The sequence below is a fragment of the Magnolia sinica genome, chromosome 10, assembly GCF_029962835.1.
Source record: "Magnolia sinica isolate HGM2019 chromosome 10, MsV1, whole genome shotgun sequence".
NCBI classification, from domain to species: domain Eukaryota; kingdom Viridiplantae; phylum Streptophyta; class Magnoliopsida; order Magnoliales; family Magnoliaceae; genus Magnolia; species Magnolia sinica.
In genome coordinates this window covers 6,982,219-6,993,551 of record NC_080582.1, presented here as the reverse complement: position 1 = coordinate 6,993,551, position 11,333 = coordinate 6,982,219, and the positions used below count along the sequence as shown (strand labels likewise).

Genomic DNA, 11,333 nt, shown 5'->3' with positions numbered 1-11,333 from the left:
ATAATTATTTACGGCATTGGATTGCTCGGTCAGTACTTCTTGAAAGGCAGATATGGTTGGACACTTTTCAGTTGTGTGACTGTAACAACCACAAATACCACAAACTACTTCCTTACCCCTATCCTTCCTCGATTCTATGGCCTCGAATTTCTTTATGAGATTAGCCACTTTAACGTTGATATCATCGTCCTCTTTCAGCAGGTATACTCTGCCCCTTTCCTTTAATTGAGTGGGCTTAGAAGTGGAACTCGATTTTGGGTATGTGTCCCATGATTGTGCGTTTTCAGCAAGTCTATCCAAATAATCCCACATATCATCGATATTTTTATTCATAAATTCCCCATTGCACATTGTCTCAACTAATTGGCGCATGGAGGATGTTAGCCCATCATAGAAAAAGTGCACAATGCACCACGTTTCAAAACCGTGGTGTGGGCAAGAGCTTACAAGATCCTTGAACCGTTCCCAACACTAGAAGATAGTTTCATCCTCCCTTTGGGCGAAGTTCATGATTGATTTTCTAAGGGTGTTCGTTTTATGATATGGAAAAAATTTCTTTATAAACTCCCTTTGTATATCATTCCATGTGCCAATAGATCTAAGACATAGTGAATGTAACCACGTCTTAGCTTTCTCTTTCAAGGAAAAGGGAAAGAGTTTCAACCTGACTGTGTCCTCGGACACGTTTGGAAAATATAAAGTGGTTATAATCTCATCAAACTCTTTCAAGTGTAGATACGGTTCTTCAGATTCAAGCCCATGAAATTTAGGAAGCAGTTGGATCACCCTTGGCTTGATATTCATATGTCCCGTATTCTTAGGAAAAACCATACATGAGGGCATGCTCACCCCTGCCGGTTGTAAATAATCGCGTAACGTACGAGGCAGGGGTACTTGATGTACTTCATTCTCATCATGGACTTCCTCATTCTCAAGCGGAGGTAGTGCTTGAGGTTGATTTGCAGCCATAACCTCAATTCAGATTCTAAACGTAGACCTAAAAGAGAGAAATGAAATAAAAATCTAGAAAGAAAGAGAGGATTTGGTAAGAAGTTATCAGATTTGGTGTTCCTAAGTTAAAACCTGCAAAATGAAACAAGAAAGTCAGTTTCCTTAAAAGAGAAATTCTAAAACTGAAAAAACAAATCAATCTAATTTCTAAAAAGGAGGAATTGGAAGGTTTCTAAAAAGAAAGACAAATCCTAAAATAGAAAGGAAGAAGATTAAGGAAGAAATTACCAATTTAGAAGTCTATCTCAGAATCCTACAAAATAGGAAAATAGGTTAAAAAAATCCTAATCTTAAACTAATCCTAAAACTAGTTAATTTCAGAAAACGTAACCATCAATCCCCGGCAACGGCGCCAAAAACATGTTCACTCCCCAGGTATAGGGTTGTGATATAGTAATAAACTCGGTGAGACCCAGGTCAAATCCCAAGGGACTAAAACCTGTACGTTATCTGAAACTAGGTAGAATTAGAACTAGATTAAGATGAAATCTAAATTGATTATAATTTGAGGAATAATGGTGAAGTATTAATGTAAAACTTAAACAATTCAGGGAAAGGAACTAGGGATTTAGAGGATCCACTTGTAGAGATCAGGACTTAATTCACGAACTCAACTGGACTTCGAGTCCCATCTTCATCCAGCTGGAAGATGTATCACTAAAGCACAGCCTGAACTACCTTTGATCGAGTTTTCAACGAGATGAAAAGTATGAGAATTAGAGTTAATTCCATCACAAAACCATGCCCATGAGACAAAGTAAACAATAGAATTAAACCAATCCACAACTAATCTGAAAGATGTATGAATGTTAGGAAGGATTTCATCATCCAACCATGTCCAAGGGGCAATGGTGAACAACAGGGCTTCCTAACATCAAAATAAAGGAAAAGGAAATACTCAAGCTATCACAAATCTACTGTAATTTCAGTCACAACAAACCATTAACAACTAGAAGAATTCCTTAAAATCAAACTAGGATCAAATCAGTTCAGGCATGAATCAGAGCGTAGAACCTTCCATCACACTACAAGCTTCACCTCTTAGCCTTAGCTAAGAGGTTTAGCCCGTCATGGATGGACTAGATCTCTCCATAATTATAAAAAAGCAAACAAAATAAACCTAAAGAAACCAAACAACTCTCTCTTTCGTCAACTTATGTTCCAAACTTCCATTCCTTCTCACGTTTTCTCTCTTTCTTTCTTATAGGCAATGCAGGGAAGGCGGTGGAGATGCGTCAGAATTTTCGCAGCAACAGTGCAGCGAATCTAATTGCAGACTGATTTGTGTGCACGTGAGGTATCTTCTGGATGCGAAACCAGTTAGGTTGGGGCTGAACCTGTCCTATGAATGTGATAGACGGATTGGATTACCCAGTTCGATCACAGGGCTGAGCCACATCAAGTCGCAATGGCGAGGCTGCCTGTTCGCGTGCTCAATGGGAAATCCCATTGATTCCGGGATTTCTTGCGAAATTACTTTCCATTTTCTTTTTCTTTCCAACCTTCTCCATGCGTGGCCCATTCCCTACAGATCCTCTAACTTGATGGACGATCTGAATCATCCGTGAGGTCCCACCATCTTGTAAACAGGCCCTGTCCATCAACGCCAGGGTTTTCTACTGAGAAAGACGTACATTCACTTATAGATGTCCACGAACGATCACCTAGGGTCTGCCTAAACATGGCCCTTAATCACATTGGATGGTCGGGATCATCCGAACAGATGACAGTGACAGCCCACAACGTCCATCAAACGGACGTTGTGCATCTGCTATACGCGGCTGCGAAACAGGGTTGCTGTGCGCGGCTATGAATATGGGAGGGATCTCTCCTAATTTGAATAGGAGCCCAGTGCACAGCTGGTGCCTGGTTGTTGGTGTGCTTACACTGCACGCGGGGTCCCCTCGTAATGTATACGAGAAATCCGCTCCGTCCATCCATTTTAACACCCAATTTAAGGGGTTAAGAATAAATTTGAAGCATATCCAGATATCAGGTGGGCCCCATATCGATAATTCATGGGCCGATCTAACCGTTGGACCACTTTCACAAGAATCCAATGTCTGAAATTCGACGTGTACGGTTAATTTATGGTCCTTGGGCCAGATATAAAGTTTCGAGCTGAACAGATGGTGGGAACCCTGTGATCTTGCATTCTGGCTGACTTTCAGGCCACTTGAGCTTTAGTTTCTTGATTTTCTCGGATCTCTGGCATGTAATTTCTTCGATCTTGGTCCCCTGGAGTCCGTCCCTTGCCTTGGTAATTTCTGAGCGTAAAATTCATGCTTTTAGCATCCTTTTGCAATCCAAGCTCCTAAATTCACCTTGCAGCAAAAACACGATTAAATTAGGACGTTAAACGATACCATGTTCGTAAATCCAGGCAATAAATAAGGTTCTAATATGCAATATTAAAAAAGAAAAAAAAGAAAAAAAGAAAAAAGATGCACACCGGTGCTCACCTAAGGTGCACAGGTGAGCATTCCTCTCTCTCTCTCTCTCTCTCTATATATATATATATAGAAATGGTACTATTAGGTCAACCTCATGGTTCCCGCAAGGTCGAGCACTGTGGGCCCCACCGTGATGTGTGTAGACCATTAACTCCGTGCATTCGATGGGTCCCCTTTAGGGTATAGGACATCCCAAAAATAAGCAATATATGGATCTCAGGTGGGCCATACCATTTAAAATCATGTGAAGACTTGCCTAAAACATATAAAAGCACTTGGTGGGGCCCACTTGAGTTTTGGATGCAGTTGAAACTTGGTCTGACCCCTCATCCAAGTGGGACACACACAATGGATGGGTTGGATTTACGAACCACATCTAGGTGGGCTCAATAAATGATTATGAATGTTTTAATGGGAGGATAACCCCTCTCAACTGTTGTATGTGGTGTGGCTCACCCAAGTCATGGATTAATTTGATTTTTAAGCCCATGGTCCACCAGGGTATGTTGCATCTGAGTGATGGTGTTGATGTTCGACACACATCATGGTGGGAAGCTTCCATGAGGTTGACCTCATAGTACCATTACCCACACACATATACATAGAGTGAGAAGATTTTAAGTCTATTCGTGGGACCATATTTTATAGTCCACCCAACAAATAACTTTCAACAATTCATGTGCGTGCAACATCCAACCCATACAATCAACTGGCCCAACCATTGTGCAAAAATCAGCCACATCCACTCATGGAGTGGATCACACTTGGAATACTAAATGGGTTATATCAGCTTGATGAAAGCTAAGTGGGATGAGTTGGGTTGTTGGGTAATGGGTTGCAGAGGCCCCGATCCAGACCCAACTGACCTGATTTGTGGTCCAGAAGGCCAAGACTTGAAAGTAAAACGTACCTAATTTCTTACTGGGACCCGTTAAATCAGATCGGGTCCATCAGGTACCCGGCATGTCTTGTAGGGTAACATGGAATGCTAATCGGCCTCAGATGGGCCTGAACTAAATACCCATTGAAAAATAGTTGGGCTTCAGCAAGAAGGCTGGTCCATTTCTGGACGGCCCTGATCATTCATGGCCCAGTCCTCCACCTCCCCCTCCTACTTCTTTCTTCAACAATGCATGAACAAAGATAACAATATCATGGCCAACACAAACATCTCAACCCAATATAAATAAGAAGAAGAAGACCATCACAGCCCTAGGATAAATGGTAAAAATATGAATTCACCGTACGGATGGAAAATATGAATTCACGGTAGGGATGGTCTGCATGAAAGTAAGAACCAAAATAAAAATAGCAGCTGCAAATGGTAAAATAGCCCACCGACTATTAAAGTTCTCCTTACATTCATCCCATTTCATCCTACGATACCAACAGCCCAAAACACGTCGGAGAGATAAGACCTGTCAGTCAAAATGGCCACCTCCCTACATATCATCTTGAACCGACAGGCCACATGCTCGTTGCTGCTACCAAGCTAGTTCTCGATGACCCCACAGTGGCGTAGTGTCTTTAAGTCCTTGGCGGAGTTGATCAGGCAATTCATGAAAGCAGTGTAAGCTGCGAAGTGCTTGCTTCCTCAAACGCAATCAGATTGAGGAACAGCGAGTAGGTGGCTCCATGGATCACGAATGTCGGTATCTCCATTGTGCCGTTCTTGAATTTCACATCAAAGAAGCTGTCTGCCTTCGCCTTCTTGAACTTGATTCCAGCCTCTTAAGTGTTGTTACCAAATGTATCTGGTTGAGGTGATTAGTCTCCTTTTCATTATCTTTCTCTTTGTTTCCAGCCTTCTTAAACAGATTTATCCGGCTGATGATCAGTTGAAAACAAGCATTTGTCTCGTTTCGTATATCTTCTTTCCCCGCCGGAAGTAGGCTCGAGTGGAAGAGATGGAGTACATGCTTATACTTGGAGTTCATTTCATGGCCCACCTAGTACATTTGATTGAAGGCCCACAGTTAAAAACTTCTAACGTTTATTAGCTATCCAACCTGTTGATTAGGTCAAAGTACCATTTCGGATATATATATATATATATATATATATATATATATATATATATATATATATATATATATATATATATATATATATATATATCTATTGGGTTAGCTTGTTAGTACACACCCATGTTAGTACACACACTCCATGTTAGCCACCCCTCAACTAGGTTAGAGTTCGGATTGGACGAAGTCTACTCAGTTCGAATCAACTCACTAGCTCAGTTCAATTCGAGACGAGTCTGAACGAGTAGCACGAGTTGAATCTACAAGTCGAGTATTCTTGTCCCTGGCTCTACATGCCAACAGCAAGTCCACCCCATATTCCTCGGTTACTCTTTCTCTTTAGAAAAGAAAATGTAGGTAATGACATTTTGGTCATTTCATTCTCCAAAAAGCATCTTCTAATTTCAAAATATTGAATTACCTTTAGTTACAACCATAATTTCAGGGACAACGCTGTAAAAATCCCTTTAAATTTTTATTTTTTCTCTTCTTGGAGAGCGGATTAGATACTGAAGCCAAGAGTCGGTTGCATTACAATTAATGCTCTTTCCATCGGACATCTGTTAGATTTCTCTCTCCGATTGGCAGTGCACGCACTCGACCACAAAATGGTAAATGCTCTCTCCGTTAGACCATGATGTATGTATTGTATCCACACCGCCCATTCATTTCGGGAGATCATTTTAGGGCATAATCCAAAGAGCGAGAAAGATCCAAATGTCAACTGCAGCCCACATGAGTTTTAGATTTGCCTTATTTTTGGGCCTACGTCATAAGATGATATGGAAAAAAGGATGAACGGAGTGGATTTCTCACAAACATCATGGTGTGCCCCACCTAGCTTGCCGTCGAAGGAAGTTCATGCTAATGGCTTTGGCCGCAAACCGCGTCCATTGGAAACGGAAGCCGGTTGGCCGTAGCTAGTCTGGCAATTGATGTGGCGTCACCACGTTCTTTGGGTCCCATCATGATGTATGTGTTGTATCCACACCATCCATCCATTTGAAGAGATCATTTTAGAGAGTGAGCCAAAGAATTAGGCTGATCCAAAGTTCAAGTGGACCCCACCAGGGAAAAAAAAGTGGGACAGTGACAGCCACCGTTGAAAACTTCCTGGGCCAACCATGATGTTTATTTGAGATTCAACTTTTTTATAAGTTAAAAATACATGGAATAAGGTAAAACATAAATATTAGCTTGATCGGAAGCTTATGTGGCCCAAAGAAGTTTTAATGGTAAGCTTTCAATCTCCATTGTTTTCTATAATGGGGTGCACCGTGAATTTGGATCTTTCTCACTCTTTGGATTATATCCTAAAATGATCTCAGGAAATGGATAGTCGCAAAATGGATGGGCCGTGAGGATACAATACATACATCATGGTGGCGCCCATGGGAGAGCCCAGAAAATTAAAGAAAACTTGAAAAGGGAAGGGTTAGTACATAATCTACTTTCTTACTGATTCATCATTGGTGCAGCGTGCATCTCTGACCTTTCCTATGACCTCCATTTCCAAATTTGCTAGCATATACCGAAGCACTCCTTAATCAGAGCAAAAACAATTTTGTGAGAGAAAAAGCCTTTTAGTAATATGTCATGTGATGAGATTTTTCTAATACAACAAGGTGGAGATCTAGAAGCAATTTCTTTTATTTTTTATTTTTTACAAAAATATCAACAAATATATAATAATAAAAATTCCCTTAAATTGACATTACCTACCAAAAATTTCAAGAACCAACATTCCAATGCTGCAAGAAGGGTCCCTACTCGGTTGTATACTTATAAGAGTTTCAACAAAGAGGTCACATGTTGGAGTACCTATTGTGTGTTAAAAAAAAAAAATCCAAAAAAAAAAAAAATGTTCGTATAAAGCCATAATCTACAGAAAATAAAAAAGAGAATACTCAGATTTTTATTCAAAGCCACAATAATTTTCAAAACTATACACAAAAACACAAAATAAATAAAATAAAAATAAATAAAAAACCTTTGAACTTGGAAAATAATAAGGAAAACCATAAGAAAGATTATGAAAATAAGATACTCTATGAAAATCATATATAAACCTGTGAATACAGTTTGGATGAACGTCCTAACATGGATCATGCCAAAAGTGTGGATGAATCACCGACGAGATCCCCAAAAAAAAAAAGAAGGGAAAATGTCGCGTATTTCCTTTTACTTCCAATGGATACAACACCTGGGACTTCTATGTACCCAACATGATGTATGTGTTAGATTGTCCATCAATTTTATCAGATCATTCTAGTTCAAGATCTCAAAAATGAGGCAGATGCAAAGCTCAAGTAGACCAAACCACAAGAAACAGTTGGAACTGAAAGCCTAACATTGAAAACTTCTTGGGCCCAGCTTAATCTGAGACTTCTATGGTCTCAAAAAGTTTTTAACGGTAGAAATCCAATTCCCACTCTTTTCTGTTATGTTATGTGTTCCACTTAAGATTTAGGTCTGCCTCAATTTTTATTATGCCCTAAAATAACCCTTAAAATTGGTTGGACAGTGTGGATCCAACAAATATATCACAACCGCGCAAGTGCTACACGTCAAAACCGTACGGTTTTCTTCTCTCCTGAATAGAACGTGACGCACAACATACCAACAAACGCACGGTTGACGTGTGTAAATATTGTGGCCCCTCCATGATGTATGTATTGGATCGACACTGTCTAACCATTTTCCAAATCATTTTAAGACATGATCTCAAAAAATGAGGTAGATAGAAAGCTCAAGTAGACCACACCATAGAAAACAGTGATGATTGGACGACCAGCATTAAAAGGTTATGGATGACTACAAAAGGCTCGGATACAGGTTAGATGAAAAATAAACCACATTGTGGCCCTCTCGCACCCAAACCCACCACATCAGAGTTGAAACACAGTGTCTACTACTGAGCCACGGGTACATACTCTATTCTTGTGCTCATTTCCTACCAAACCCCACAGCTACGCAGCCACATGCATCAACCTATAAAAATAAAAATAAAAATACAATGAATAGGCATTTTTACCGAAAAATTCTCAAGAGGTACTGCTGATTTTCCAAAATAAATTTAAAAAAAAAAAAAACAGAACGCCTCTAGCTTTGGTATTTAAGAATGATGTATTTCTTCATTCTTAAGAATGGAAATATACATACGAGAGACCCAAAGTTCAAAAGGAATTGAGAGTTATTCCCAGTGCATGCATGTACAATAAAGCTCTGTATATGTAGTTACCCACCTAAATCAGAAAAGATATTAATTTTGAACTAATTAATTATATCTCAATCAAATTACACTTATAATTCGAATGCCTGATCAAATTTAAAAGTAAGTGTCTCGAAGGCGTGAGCCACCTCCCTTGAAATGGAAAATGCATGAATTACCAAACTTCCCCGAAAACACAGCATGCACTGACCACCGTACACTTTGATTCCCACCGTCTAATTTCGATTATGCAGTGGACAATAGCGTATGAAGGTTTGTGGTCTGCACAAGTCCTGTACATGAATTAGGAACTCTTGATCCAGGCCGATCAATTGTCAGAAACCCAAAAATCTCATGAATCGACCATCACGCGCTCCCAACCATGTGATCAGTGGTCACTGTTCTGGCAGTTAGCAACGGTAGGTATCTCCAATGACTTTAAAGAAATCCCATCAATTAGACCGTTTGGGTCACAATCATAAATGAGATCTTAAAGCTTTTGCTTATCCAAAGTGAGACGGGCTGGTCCACTCATTGGACGGTAGACATAGGTTCTCACAATCATAAATGAGACCTTAGGAAACAAATCTGAATTTAGTCTATCTGAATATCTCTTCCTAGCCATCCACCCGTAGGAAACAAATCGAAAGGTTAAGATTTCCCCATCATATAATTTGTTGTTCATATTCTATATACGGTGGGAAAAAGCATATCAACGGTCTAGATTACTGAAAATAGTCTCCACTTGTCAGAATTCAAAGCACGTGTACCGTGCTAAAATGCCTACTTATGCTATAACTCCTTCAAAACCCGCCTTAGGGCCCGTTTGGCCGGGTGGATTGGAAGGGATTGAATGGTATTAGGGTGGATGGCATGGATTTCAAGGTAATGATAGTGTTGTCAGTGGATTGTCTTATGATCCATGGGATTGCTATATCCCGGGATTGCGATATCGAGTCTGTTTGGCATGCCCGACCAGTAATTTAAACCTTCCCATCCCTTCCAATCCCTCAAGCCAAACACATCCCAAGCAAATTTGAACGGATTAGGGTGGATTGGATGGGATTTAAAGGTAACGATGGTGTTGTCAGTAGATTATCTTAAGATCCATGGGATTGCATATCAACGGTCTAGATTACTGAAAATAGTCTCCACTTGTCAGAATTCAAAGCACGTGTACCGTGCTAAAATGCCTACTTATGCTATAACTCCTTCAAAACCCCCCTTAGATATTATCTCTCCTTAATCGTGACTCCATAAGTGTTATTTATTGGAAAATAAAACCATTGGCCCCTGAAACAAGGCAAACAAATGAAGTCCGTTGATTTCATGGACTTTGGAAGCTACATAGCCTCTCTCTCTCTCTCTCTCTCTCTCTCTCTCTCTCTCTCTCTCTCTCTCCTTAGCCGCAAAGCTCACCCAACTTAAATAAAGAGCTTTTTCTGACTTTATGCCTCACTTTTAAGCCACCGACCTTTCTTTGCACCTCCAAATTTACTTTACCAAACTATGACTCTCCTGTACGGGTGTATTTTTACTAGACCAAAATGTCTCTGCTTTATTAGAAACGCAATTTTTAAAAGTTGTTGTTTCCTTCACACGATTTAACCCTAGTAGTAAAATCTTCATTTTTTGATTTCTTCTCTCCTCTTTGTGATTGTTCACCCTAACAGAAAAACTCTCATTTTCTGATTTCTTCTTTCTTCTTTATGATTGTTAACCCTAGTAGTAAAACTCTCATTTTCTGATTTATTCTCTCCTTTTTGTGACTGTCCACCCTCGCAGTAAAACCCCAATTTTCTATCTATTTCTTCTTTCATTTGACAATACCCTTGTCATATATGTCGTTTTCGAGTTTTTACAACCCAAGATAGATGATATTTGTCTCAGGCATGAGAGTAATGAGAAAATTTTGTAAAATATTGTAATTTGTTGTAAATGATGTCGTGTATAAAATTCAGAGTGAATGAAGACTTGCTTGTGAATTGTTAATTAATTTATTTGTGAATAATAATTTCACTATAAATGGTTATTTGTTTGTGTATTAGTATCGGTCAATTTCACTAACTTCGCGGTGAAGTGAAGTGACTTCGTGGGGAATTTCATTAACTTCGTGGTGAATTTCACTCACTTCGCGATGCATTTCATTCATTTCACGGTCATGTTCACTCACTTCGCGGTCATGTTCACTCACTTCGCGGTCAATTTCAATTACTTCGCAGTCAAGTTCACTCACTTCGCAGTCAAGTTCACTAACTTCGCGATCAATTTCAATCACTTCGCGGTCAAGTTCACTGACTTCGCGGTGAATTTCAATCACTTCGCGTTTAATTTTAATCACTTCGCAATCAAGTTCACTCACTTCGCAGTGAATTTAGTCACTTTGCGGTCAATTTCAATCACTTCACGGTGAATTTCACTCACTTCGCAGTCAATTTCAATCACTTTATAATTAAGTTTACTCATTTCGCGGTCAATTTCAATCACTTTGCAATTAATTTTAATTACTTCGAGGTCAAGTTCACTCACTTTGTAGTGAATTTCACACACTTCATGGTGAACTTCACTCACTTCACAGTGAATTTCAATCACTTTGCGATTAAGTTCACTCACTTCGCGGTCAATTTCTCTCAC

At 39.6% G+C, this 11,333-nt stretch overlaps 1 non-coding gene across 1 annotated transcript; it reads left to right on the top strand.

Annotated features, from left to right (window-relative positions):
* The first annotated feature begins 421 nt into the window (after window positions 1–421).
* Window positions 422–528, top strand: LOC131217969 (small nucleolar RNA R71). The gene has a single exon (XR_009157549.1). It is a non-coding gene; the product is annotated as a small nucleolar RNA R71 (small nucleolar RNA).
* Window positions 529–11,333: the final 10,805 nt, after the last annotated feature.